At 35.4% G+C, this 12,596-nt stretch overlaps 1 protein-coding gene across 3 annotated transcripts in view; it reads left to right on the top strand.

Moving 5' to 3' along the window:
* The first annotated feature begins 732 nt into the window (after positions 1-732).
* LOC139970445 (1-phosphatidylinositol 4,5-bisphosphate phosphodiesterase beta-4-like) overlaps positions 733-12,596 on the top strand; it is a 171,420-nt gene continuing 159,556 nt past the window's right edge. Inside the window, exon 1 of one of the 3 annotated variants that reach the window (XM_071976159.1) lies at positions 733-808. The gene's annotated coding sequence lies outside the window, so the exon portion shown is untranslated. Of the gene's footprint in view, positions 809-919; positions 1,034-12,596 lie in introns of those variants that run through there. The other 2 variants (XM_071976160.1, XM_071976157.1) reach the window with 2 other exon arrangements.

Genomic DNA, 12,596 nt, shown 5'->3' on the forward strand with positions numbered 1-12,596 from the left:
CAGACTCGAAAAGTCATCGTACATCTGGTCCCTCTGCCTCATTGCTATAATGCATTGACAAATGTACATCATTTTGATTCAATGGCAGAACGGAACGAGCATTTGTCTTAGGAGTGACATGGGATGATGAGGACCACTCAGTTTTGTGTTGTATATCTATACATATCGCTTATGGCGGGAGGGGGGGGGGGATGACCGTTTTTGCCCAGGTGCTCATCACCGTTGAGTCAGACCCTGGATCTTGGAGACATCAGCAATGATGCACATGACGGCAACGATTTTATAATGAAGTAATACGACTACATCAGGATGTAGGTCTAGTACCTGAATTTCATGGACCTAGACGAAGGTAATGTCGTAAAGGATGGACCAACTGCGAACATTCAGTGTAGCCTTTGCATTGTATTGTTGTATTATGTCAACCGCACGCATTTCCCGAACGCATTCGATCCCAATCACTGTGCAAATGTCCCAAGAACATGTAATGGATAATATGGATAACTGTAGGTGACATGTAACCTTTAATATATCTATAAAATTTCCCCAGTTTGAGGGCAGTATGCTATTGGCTTAGAAAAAAAAAATCTTTTTTTCTAAAGTATTTTCAGAGATTTTTTAATTCTTAATATCCATGTATCCAAACTCCTATAGCTGGTCAAGCAATGTGTGATCAATCGCAATAGTTGCTTCTACTCTCTTGCCTTTCAGATATTGATACGGTGTGCCGCGTTTAGTTCCTTTAATTGAGACCAGGCGACTCCTTTAATTCCAACTGCAGTGAAGAAAGCCAATGCAAGTGAGATCGAAGGTAAAATGCAATCAAGTGCACTCATCAAATATTCGGTCCACTGGACTTAATATTCATGACAAGATAAGATTTGCGCTGCCACTAGTAAAAGGCAAGGTCATGTACGTGTAGGCTTAAGTAGCTAACAATGTATGTACATTCATAGGCTAATGCTCAATTGGTAACTGTACTTCTGCTACTGCGAGCTTGGCAGACGACACTGCATGATTGCCATGTATGGATCAGGTAAGTGAAGCCGGTCAGGCTGATTATTAAATAAAGCACGCATTACAAGAAGGCCTTCGCTGGTTATGTTTTCCATTAGCGACGAAGGCCAGTCTATAAACTGAGCAACAAGTTTTAATTAGGCTATTTCAAAATTCCCAGTTTGAAATAAACTAGGCTAGGCCAAACTTAGTGATGCAGAATGTAACTAAGGCCTAGGCTGATAGCCTATCAAGTAACAACTAACATAAGCAACGTTAGCAGCAAAATAGATAACTCTGTCTAGGCCTCAGTTTAGACCTACAGTATATGTGAAGCATGGAAATGTTATCATATGTCAAGCTTCACAACAACTTTTGTGTTCAATGAGCTAGATGATGCAAGAAATGCTTGAAAGAAGTGTAGAAGCAATATAGGCTAAGCCATTTGAATCAATGGAAAAGCAATATTGGGTATTTCTAGCAAGAAAATATGTGTAACAGAAATGCAACTGGCTTTATAAGTTTGATGTATTGTTAAACATGTCAGGTCTAAGACTGGAAAATTTTGTTATTTCGAGGGCAAACTCCATTTTACATGTAACTTTAAGAATACTTAGGTGTGGGGGATTTTTTCCCTCTTCAAAGAAAAAAAATAGGAGAAGAAAACTTATCTTCACAAAGTTCCAGCAGTATGAAGACTTTGTGTTCATGTCTAAATATTGCATTTTGGGATGCAAGATCCTGCATTCAAAACCATGTTGACGCAGGATGCAAGTATTCTTGGTCAAGAAATTAAATTAGGAACTCTTACTTAAGTAGTTTACCTTTATTGATGAACACCTATAACATGGGTATACTGGGTTAATTGTGTAAACCAGGTGATTGAGCATTCATTGTTCAGTAAAGCTTTATATACCTTTTCTATTAAGAATGATTACTTTGCATCACTTGTTTAATGATTTTGAGGTGTTGGTTGGAATTAAGTTGAAATTTGTATCTTTATTATATATAGTGGACAGTTCTTCCAGTTATGATGATGTTCCATTCGCTGGACATTTTCTTGTTTATGTTGGTCATTGAAGGAAACTTAATTGCTTTGTTTATACTGTTACCTTCATTCCAAATGGATGTTGTTGATTGTGGCTAAGTGCTTTCATAATAAACATTCTTCATATTAACTAAATTAGTGGTTGCATTATTATGTCACAATGGTCCACAACCTAAATTAATCTGTAAGTCATAATGTTCCTAATACTTATAGTAAATTGTTTGCAATATTTGGCTGATACATATGACAGCATCATTTAATTATTTGAATCAATTCATATTAAAAGAATTTTCTGGTAGCCCTTAGAAGTTACATTAAAAAAATAATAAATAATTTCCAAACATGTTTTCAAAATATGAGAACGCTAATGTTGCGTTTGACAGAGAAATGATATTTTAATCGTTTAGGTGGATATTTCAAATATACTTTGAACAGTAGTGAACATGACGTCATCTTCGCAAATGCAGATTGCGACATAACCCACTCTCCATACAGTTCCTACAGTATCCACAACAAAAACAATGTTTGAATACAGATTAATTTCTTCCTCAAGTTTTGGTGAAATTTCTTATTAATTATACTTCTTTTAAAAAAATCGTTTAGCCGTCATATATGTAGTGTATCAGTGATTTCGTGATTTTAGTGTAACCCAAGATAAGTTTGAACAGCAGACTCTTCGTTGTTTATACATTGCGCTGTCCAACTCCAATGTGAAGAATGTTCGAATGTAGGCTACTCTAATGTTTACAATCGGACAGTTCCGCGAAGCGTAAGCTTCTTGGTACTACATTCTGCTCTGATGTTTCATCTCTCGATGTTCCAAATACTTTTCAAGCTTCCTTTTACTGTACAGTTGATCCATGAATTTTATTTCAGCAATGTAGAAGAATGGTTTATGAACTGTGGTTTGAGTGTGAGAGTGTATTATGTGCAACGCTATGTACGTACCAACTGGGCATGGTAGGCTGTATACGTACATTCGCGATGTGTACGTAACATATAATAGGCATCACCTGTGCATGTACACTGGAGAATGTATTTGCTGCAGAAATGAAAGTGCTAATTTCAAGTTGCTCGTTTTGCCTATTTGCTCGCACTACATAATTCACCAAATTGATACGTTCAAACAAACGGTGCTTTTGGCGAGAAACTGGTGAATTTGAAAACTAGATTTCTATAAGAAGAAACATCGAATGGGGACAATTTTCCCATGGTTAGAAAGCGAAAAAGAAGAACTACGAGGACAATGTATCTAAACCTTCCACCAGACAATTAAGTCCTGAATAGCTAGTGTAGGTGCTCATGTATTACACCAGAAAATGGACCAGTGGGTGGTTGACATTTTCAAATTGTCATGTTCTTCCTATGTATATGTGTTTGTAGTTATTTGATTTTAAACGCTAATACTAAGAGTCCCAAGCTGTAAAATATATAAGTTTGACACCCTGCAGACATAAATCGTTATGCAATCCCCACAACCCAAGCCATTCAGTGAAGTGCAAACTTGTAATCACATTGATCATAATTGCTCAACAAAAACTAGCATGATCTACAAGATATTTGCAGCCTCCTCCTGATATCAGTTGATGTACATGGAATGCTTAAAAACACACTTCCCCATCATGAAAATATGTACAATATCATTTAAATATGGACTTTGTGCTTCATTTCTAGTTTGCAGCTCTTTTAACAAGAGTACTAATGTATGTATGCTAGTCAGTAATGATTTGATACTGTTCTGACAAATTGAATACACAGATGTATACAGTACTAACATAAGTGTTTAGCTTATGAAAGTTCAAATGTATAGTTGGTACTGAACACCAGATTCATAAACCCTTCAATTATGGGTACTATGTTTAAACAGCAGATCAATAAATATAATATGGAAGAATATGTATGAGTGTTGAAATGTAGAATATCATAGAATTTGATATATTATTGGGTTTATTACACACCAGCATTTACATACTTGTCAACATATGTTATGTATTCAAGGACTGGAATATTTACTAACAGTAAACTCCATTAAAACACCATATGCCATCTACCTAAAGGAAACACACCTGTGTTTAATTTCTGTGATTCTTCCATATGCTAGCTATGTCTATCAGAACAAGAAAGTGGTATTGACTGAATGACTAGTCATAAATAATAGGTCCTACTGCAATACTAGTACACACTAAACCACTCAATCCCTGCCGAGGAAATGAATCTGTAGATTAGGACATTAATGATCAGTGTTGTGAAAGTATTTTCCATTGGCTCAAATAGTTTTCAATTGTTTGACTATGGCAGTAGACACCCTTATGTCAATGCTAAAATGGGATACTTTTAGCTCCGTTGAGGTTATACAATCTCACACCACACCTACCACAGACATGTGTTTCTCACTCAGTCCTTATGGACATTTGATCAGTTGACGTTCACTATGTTAAGTACAGGTATTACATTCATTGCTCTACCCTAAGTTTCTTGCCAAACTGTGGTCCTTGAGTAAGAACAGCAGGTTTGGTGGAGGACCTTGGTTTGAAATTCAGTGGTAGACAGTAGTAGATCCGTCAATCACTTGAAAACTTCAGAGCTGTTCCTTTTAATTGTTAGGGTAACTCAATCAGTCAAATGTTGTTTACAGCCTAATTCTTTTTCGCCTGACCTACTCATCATGTGGGTTGAAACGTGTAACTTAGAAGAAAGTGAGCCACTTCTGTAGTGCAAGGTAGGCAGATGGGGACTCATGTGCACTTCATTTTGCAGCTTGAGGCAAACCGTTCCACCCCATAGTCCTTAGATTTTGAATATGATATGTTTGAAGGAGCATTTGTGGCATGGTTTCAACAACTTTTGTCTTTGACATGCACAGAATTTCGAAGGTGTGAGAGGGGAGAAAATGCTAAATTTCCCTTTTACTCATTTTGGTAGGGCACGAACCTCTCTGTTAGGGCATCCTGGACCCGGAGGAGAAGTGCCCAGATTGTTTCCCTACTGAACGTATTTAGTTTGAAAGATCAATTTTTCCTTGAATATTGTGGACGTGGGAGATTTGGCCCCCCTTGCACATGTTACTTTGTAGTTTGAATCTTTGGATGTGTGATGTTGAAATGAATGTCTAGTGATGCTGTGTGCTGCATATGATGTCACATACCGTACAATGTTTAATGATATTACTCTGGCATGATGTTGCCCTGTAGCATCTCGGGACTTGATCATATCTTTAGATTACTTCTGTCTCGTATCTAAACTAATTTAGTAGTTGTTCATTGGTTTTTTAATCTTACACTGGCTTTAAATTTGTTACCTGTGTACAACACCCAGGAAGTAACCAATTAACAACAGGGAATCTTGGACCTTGCGCTGATTATTAAAGTAATAACTGATTTAAAAAAAAAACTAGTTAGTGTGATGTACACTGGGAATAAAGGAAATTTGTTTCTTACAGAAGAGTGATGTTGTGTTATCGAGGACAATGGATATTTGCTCAAGATTGCAACTTATGCATACTTAAGGTTCAATTGGTTTGAGAAGGAGGTCATGTAAAGCATTCACATGTTGTAAGGAATATATAGAGCTGTAAGTTGCTACTTTTGTGTTTGTGGGAAGAGGGGTGGGAATGAGACAGGTGAGTAGGGGGGAGGGAGATTAATGGAGCAGAGAAGATTTCAGGTCACAAGTTTGAATCTGACAAAGTACCTGGAATTTATCACCCAGTGTTTCTATGAAAGGATACATTCTGAGCGTGTATAAGGGGTTTGCTTGATAAGTTGTGTAACAAATCGCTTTGGGAAGTAGTGAACAAGCCCTGTTGGTCGGGACAATGTAGCTCCATGTAACTCAGTAAAGCCTTCTCCTGTTGTATTAGCCACAATGATAAAAGTATCCATCGCAACACATCATTGCACATCTATAAATTGGTATTGCCAGGATTAAACGTACCTGAATAGTTAGATCTGCTGTAAGGTTGATATTTATATCACTGCTGGTACATATATATCCAATTGTTATTGAAGAGCTATTGTACAGTAGTCAGTGCACTTTATGTTTGTGAGATGCTTTGTTAGTAGTATTCCATCATAAACATATATACGGTTTATTCTAAATGTTGATGCCACACCTATTAAATTTAGATGATATAATTGGTGTCCCTCCTCCAAGACTTGGGAAATCCTGGCTATTCCAAGTTTCCCACGGCATGAAAAAGTCTGGCCATTGCACGTCAATTACTACTGTAGTCTCTAGTCATAAAATTTCTTGCAGAATACCACCAAACTTTGTCTATTTCAATACCTGGAGGATCAGAATATTTGTTCCATCATGCCAGAGTCCGTATCGCTCATCTCTATATAAATATATCAGAGAGTCTCACCATCCAACCATGGATGGTCAGGTGATGGGCTCCCAGGTGCTACTAATGTATTCTTCAACCCTTTGTCAAACTGATATTCAGAGTTTCGTAGACAAAGAGTGGCAATATAACAGGCATTTACCCACTTATGTGATAACAATTGCCTAGGTTTTGATGATAAAGGATGTTGAGATTTACTTTCTCTGTTTCAGAAAAGGTTTGATCTGCAGCTACTGTCCAAACATGTACAGTCAGAAATCTTATGGATTGCATATGGAGGTCATTCATAACAATTTATGTGCTGTTACATGCAGATATGGCTAGGATACTTTTGTTGCTAAGGAACGGTGAATCCTGTCATCTATGTACATTGTGTGTAGTCCTAATATGCCACATGCGTTTGATCTGCTGTTTGAATATATGAAAGGACAAAGCAATTTTGTAATTGAAAATTGTGGTCAACATTGAAAATATGTACCACTTACAGTAGCTAGCTTCCTTTGTTTGCATAGCTTCACCAGGAATGTAGTAGCTATGAGATCATGGCATTGGTTGTTACAGAATACACAATCAAGGGGTAATTTAAGATGTAAGTGCTACAGGAGAGCAGATCACATGACCCTCTATGGTTGGTACAGTTTTGTCAGTGTCTCTCTAGTAATTGGTCAAGATGGTATCACATGAGATGACTAATAGCCTTAATTTCAAATAATAACTGAATTTGTTTGTTTTTGAGCTGCTATTGGTGTGCACATAATTATTAATTATAGTGTCAAATTTATAGGTTTCCCAGAATTAAAAGAAATGACTAATTATTGGGTATATAGTGATCTTTGAGTGAAGAAGGCTTGGAGGAAAGCAGGAGGAAGGGGCTCTTAGTTCACTTATTAGAAATTATATATGTCAAGTAATTGTCCCTTTGCTTGGTAAACTTGCTGCACATTATCTATTGAGAACAAAATGCTGTTTCAAGTCAAACATATGTTTTTTTCTACTGATTGGAATATTATTCACTGAATAGTCCGTCTGATGTGTGACTATGTAATGTTTTGAGCTCGAGTATACGTATCAGACCAAACATAGTAGAATCCAAATACGCACGTTCAATTTTAGAGCTATATAGTTCACATATATGTTTCCTGCTGTAGTCTAGCAGTTATGCACTGTAATTGGTGAGTTGCCTTTGTAAATATATTGATGTTATTGGATACTTACCATTATAACAATGCATGTCACTAGTTTAACTAGTCAATTTTCATTTGAGAAAAAGAAAGGAAAAGAATTAAAGTTGAAAATTTAAGAAATTGGTTCTTTAAATATGCTTTTAATACTGTTATGAAGAAAAGTCTGCTTAATAGCAAAATTTGAAATTTCTTGCCGATTCATCAACAGTTGGAGAAAGAAATATGTCAGTCTTAAAGTTTAGGAGTTACAATCTTATTTTGATTAATACCTAGTAGGCTGGATATAATTGACTACCAAATGCAGCATGCTACTTTAAATTATGTGCCCTTTTACCTTTCATTTCTACGTGATGACATTTTGCTCTAGTGTTGTGCTTATACTGTATCTATCGTGAATTCATACTGAAGAGTTGTTTCAACAAAGACCATTGCAATATTGGTCCACCATGCTTAAAAGCAGATTGACATCAACCTGTTTATGCTCAGCTGTTCTCCCCAAGCTCTGGTTCTATCAAAGTCTCTTGCCTCTGTTGTTGTCTACTCTGACTGTGAGTGACCAGTGTTAATTGACATTGAGATCCTTGGAGTGCTTCATCGTTGCCATGTAAGAGATGCTGATAATATTAAAAATCCTTCTCTCTCTGTATGACCTTTCGTAATTCTTCTTGTTATACTCTTGAGTTTATAATTGACCTTTTGACGAAACTAGAAAAAGAAAGAAGGAAAAACATGGGTTGTAAAATGAATGTCACATTTAAGGCTTTCGTTTGCCAAATTCAGAAAAGGGATCACAAAGTGAGATATTTTAGGGCCTAATTAATCTAATTTAGCTGTGTTCATACAATTAGCATGATATTACTTCATTGCATAATGTATGAACTACTATCATTGCAATCAGATTACCTTTGTAATCATTGTGTAGTATATATCTGCTGTACATTTTAATATAACTTTTAACAGTAATTGTGGTGGCTAACATCAGCTCTTGCGGTGCAGACAGATATCCTACTATCACCTGATCATCATGTGGTACTTTTTCACTTTGATTTAACTTGAGTTAATTTGCTCCTCGCTTACCTGTCTCCCCACAACCGCAGCACTCTCACCGATTTAACTCTTTCTCAAATTTCGAATTCAAAGCAGCTCATTGTGTTTGGTCGCTAGCTTTATCATGTTAACTGGGTAGTACCAAAACATTAAGTTAAAGTTGATCCAAATTTTGACACCATCTTAAACTTTCACCAAAGGAAGATTAATAAGCAAGTAATTCTTTACTTTTATACAATCTTCAACATTTTGTTGTCAAGTGAATACTTCTAGTGTTAGTATTAATCACAAATAGAACACCAATTTCTACAACATCAAAACTTATTTCTTTTAATTCATGATATGAAATGACAATTTACTCTTGAAGCTATAGTCACAAATTTTAATCATATTTTAATTTGAGTAGCATCAGAAGTTTCTGAAAATGAGATAAAAAAGCTGTTTGATTTTTAATTATTGAGACAGACCGTTTTGAGAGGATTAAAAAAAAATTGCACTGATTATGACTGATGTACATAGTTTGAAATGTCACAGCTAAATATTGGTGGTAATGTAGTTTGGCCTGGTCCTGAGCTGTATCATGTAGGCCTATGTTGCAATGTACATAACTGGTGGTTTTTTCTTAGTAATCACAAGCAAATACAAGGCTGTTTCTGCAACAAATCAAACCATAATTTCAGGGCATAGTTTATCTACTATCACATCACAAATGCGACATAATATGGGCAATTTGCTACTCTAATGCAATGATGTGTAGCAGTTTTGTACACAGGAATGATAGCACTGTATATTAGAGTCAGAGATTACACTAGTACACTACTGTTACACAAAATTTGAACAAAATTTACCAGCCATTGGCCACGTTAAACATCTGAACACTGGCCATGAAAAACATTTCAGTTCATAGTAAATTTCAGGACTTCAAAGACTTGGCCACCATTAGTGTTTATTAGTTAATATAATTGCATAATCATAATTTCAAGTTTAGAGGAAAACAAAAGGTTGTTAACTTTATATATATCTGTGATATCACAGATTATTCCACAGTGGACTCTTTCAAATAACTACAATGTTTCATACTGTATTTCAACAATGGAAATGTAGCTATGAGGCTGGGTGCTTTGTTCATGATTCATTTCACAAGCAAATGCATTCTACTTCATGTTTAAATAACAGACTTTATAATAGTACACTGTTAAATTACAAGTAATGTTTTGCAGGTAACCTTTAAATTACATGGTAACCTAGCAACCATGGGTTGAAAGTCCATGTGAGAATCATTTATTTCAGCTAGAAATATAATTTGAAGTGAAAAGGTAAATAAAAGTAATGTGTATTTATGTGAGTCAGTGAGAATATTACCATTTTGTCTGCTGCTCCAATCAAAAATCGAATTTATTGCTTCTTCTACTGACAATATTTTGTTCCTTGTTTTCCATACATTTGTGCACAGTACCTTAAAAATCCAGTGTAAAAAGGCCCAGTCCTTGTCAGGATGTCCTTTGTAGGTATACCATGTACCACTTACACTGGCTTTTGACAATTTTAACATATATGCGATTGCAAAATGTTGTTGCAACAGAAGAACAGGACAGTTCTCGAAGAAACCAACTGTAATAACTAAACACTTTGAATGGCCCTCCTTACATATTATTTTTTTACCGTCTATTGTTGTTGGTTGCCAATGCTAGGGATCTTTGGTTAAATTCTCTGTGTTTTCCTTTTGTTATTTTTGAACTTCTTATGACAAAGAATTTTTGTTTTCAATGTTGAAAGTATGAATATGAATGAATTTGTTGATGTTAAACAATTTATGTCATATGTACCCTCATATCCAGAGTGAAAAAGTTGTTAGTAAAAATTCAAACTGAAAAAGCTGAACATGTCTTGCAACAGCATTGATGTCCTGTCTTAAAACAAATTTTGCAGTAATATTTTATTAATATTGTTCCTACATTTATCACTAGCTTTCATGTAGCTTTTAAAATACTGGCTTTTTGCTGAACATGCATTGTTTTATTGAAACATGATTCATGGCATTCATTTGTTGCATTCATTCATCTTCAGTTGGTTTTACTACTGTCATTCACAGTAATTAGGGCAGTACTCTTAGTCTTCCACCATCCTGCTATTTATTGGAAGCCATAAAACTACAATATGTTGTTTGAAACCAAGTAATGTGTACCTCTGGTACTAATTCCTACACATGGTGATTGTTGCATGGTCAAAGCATGTATGCTTGCATTGACTGTCAATTGCTTTATGTGAACAGGGAGTAATTTATGTGGTAAAGCAATAAAACCAAAATAGACTGCACTGTACATTTGACATGTGCATATAATTATGTAAATACATAGCAATGTTTCTAATTGGCAGAATCTCAACCATTTACCATTTTATCCTAGACTGTTCAGAAATCTCAAAGCTTCTGTACAAATTCTTAACACTAAATTAGTTCGAGGTGGATGGATCACTTGCCTATAAGTTGGTGAACTTTCACAAGAACCATGAATTTCATTCAAGACATAAAAGATTGACCAGTATAAATAAACATATATATATGTAACTGTTATTGCTGGGGAAACTGAGGGTATGATGAAGACATGATGGTACATAACAGTATTGTGTTTTGCTTCCGTCTAGGACGACGTTCACCAATCAATGTTATTTTAATGTTATCACTTGAAGTAGAAAGGAGAGGGAACGTGACAGATGCGATTAGCTTTGCTTGCGTTGTAACGCAGAGCCTCTAAGCATTTATGTGTAAATTCACTAGCCAACCTTTTACTATCAATCCAAGTTATCCAACTTATAAAAACGAAATCATATGACTGTATTTTTATATGAAACTTTTTTCTTTCAGGGGTAACATAGTGCAGAGGTGCAAATTAGATTTAATATACTCTGTATTGTGGCATGCATGCAGTGTTTGCCTGAGCCAGTAAAAATTGATACTGCTTTAATTAGATATAATGGATATTTCTAAGAACCACGCTTGAGATACCTCATTATTCACTTTCATCGCACAATACCCTAATGTGAAAAACCATCAATTAAATACTGTGTGTCTTTCCTGCAGGTAACAACACATTGGCTGAAAGTGACAGGTTTAGTACCTTTAGAAAACCGCAATATTTAAACTAAGACTAAAAGTTATAGTAGTTATCTTAAAAGAAAGGAGTGAGTTGATTACTAACGGTTATCTGATATTCTATTGCAGAGGATTCTTGTCTACCAAATTTGGCATATAAAGGCACAGGAACTGATGAAGTGTCCATTTGCATTTGTAGGTGATTGAGAATATTACTCTACCATTGGTGAATTAGTAGGTGGTTGAAAATAAAACTCTACCATTGGTGAATTTGTAGGTGATTGAAAATATAACTCTGCCATTGGTGAATATAATCATGACCACTTACACCAAATTCATTTAGGTTTGTTTGATTGTAAACAAGATGCAGGCTTGTCTTCAGCATAGTTCATAAACCATTAGACTGTGATGCATGGCATTGTTTCTGGTTAGGCCAATTGCAAAACAGTTTAATACTTTGTGTCACATTTGTGGGTACCAGTGCTGCATAGATAAGGGGAGGACTTCCTTTGTGTCTGAAAAGGATATTCAATTACTATCAACCTAATTATTATTTACTACTATATTACATGAATTCATGGAAAGATTGTTCAACCATGTATTACTGCAGGTATGTTCAGCTTCTTGTCTATAGTCCAAGTGATTTGTGTTTACCATTTGTTCAAAATTGTGTCAAGCCTCCTACACTCAAACATTATAAACCCATTCATGCAGGCAGTTGCATTCACTGATAACTACAGTGCATCACCAACTTACCAAGTAGTAAATGGTATGTAAAACCAACATTAGATTTAAAACTCCATTGACATTTGAGATTTTATTATCTACCAAGGGTCATTCAGTTATTTAAGGATTTATTTTAAGTGATACCATAATACGCTTCTGTTTCAG

Source organism: Apostichopus japonicus, chromosome 8, assembly GCF_037975245.1.
Source record: "Apostichopus japonicus isolate 1M-3 chromosome 8, ASM3797524v1, whole genome shotgun sequence".
Taxonomy (NCBI): domain Eukaryota; kingdom Metazoa; phylum Echinodermata; class Holothuroidea; order Aspidochirotida; family Stichopodidae; genus Apostichopus; species Apostichopus japonicus.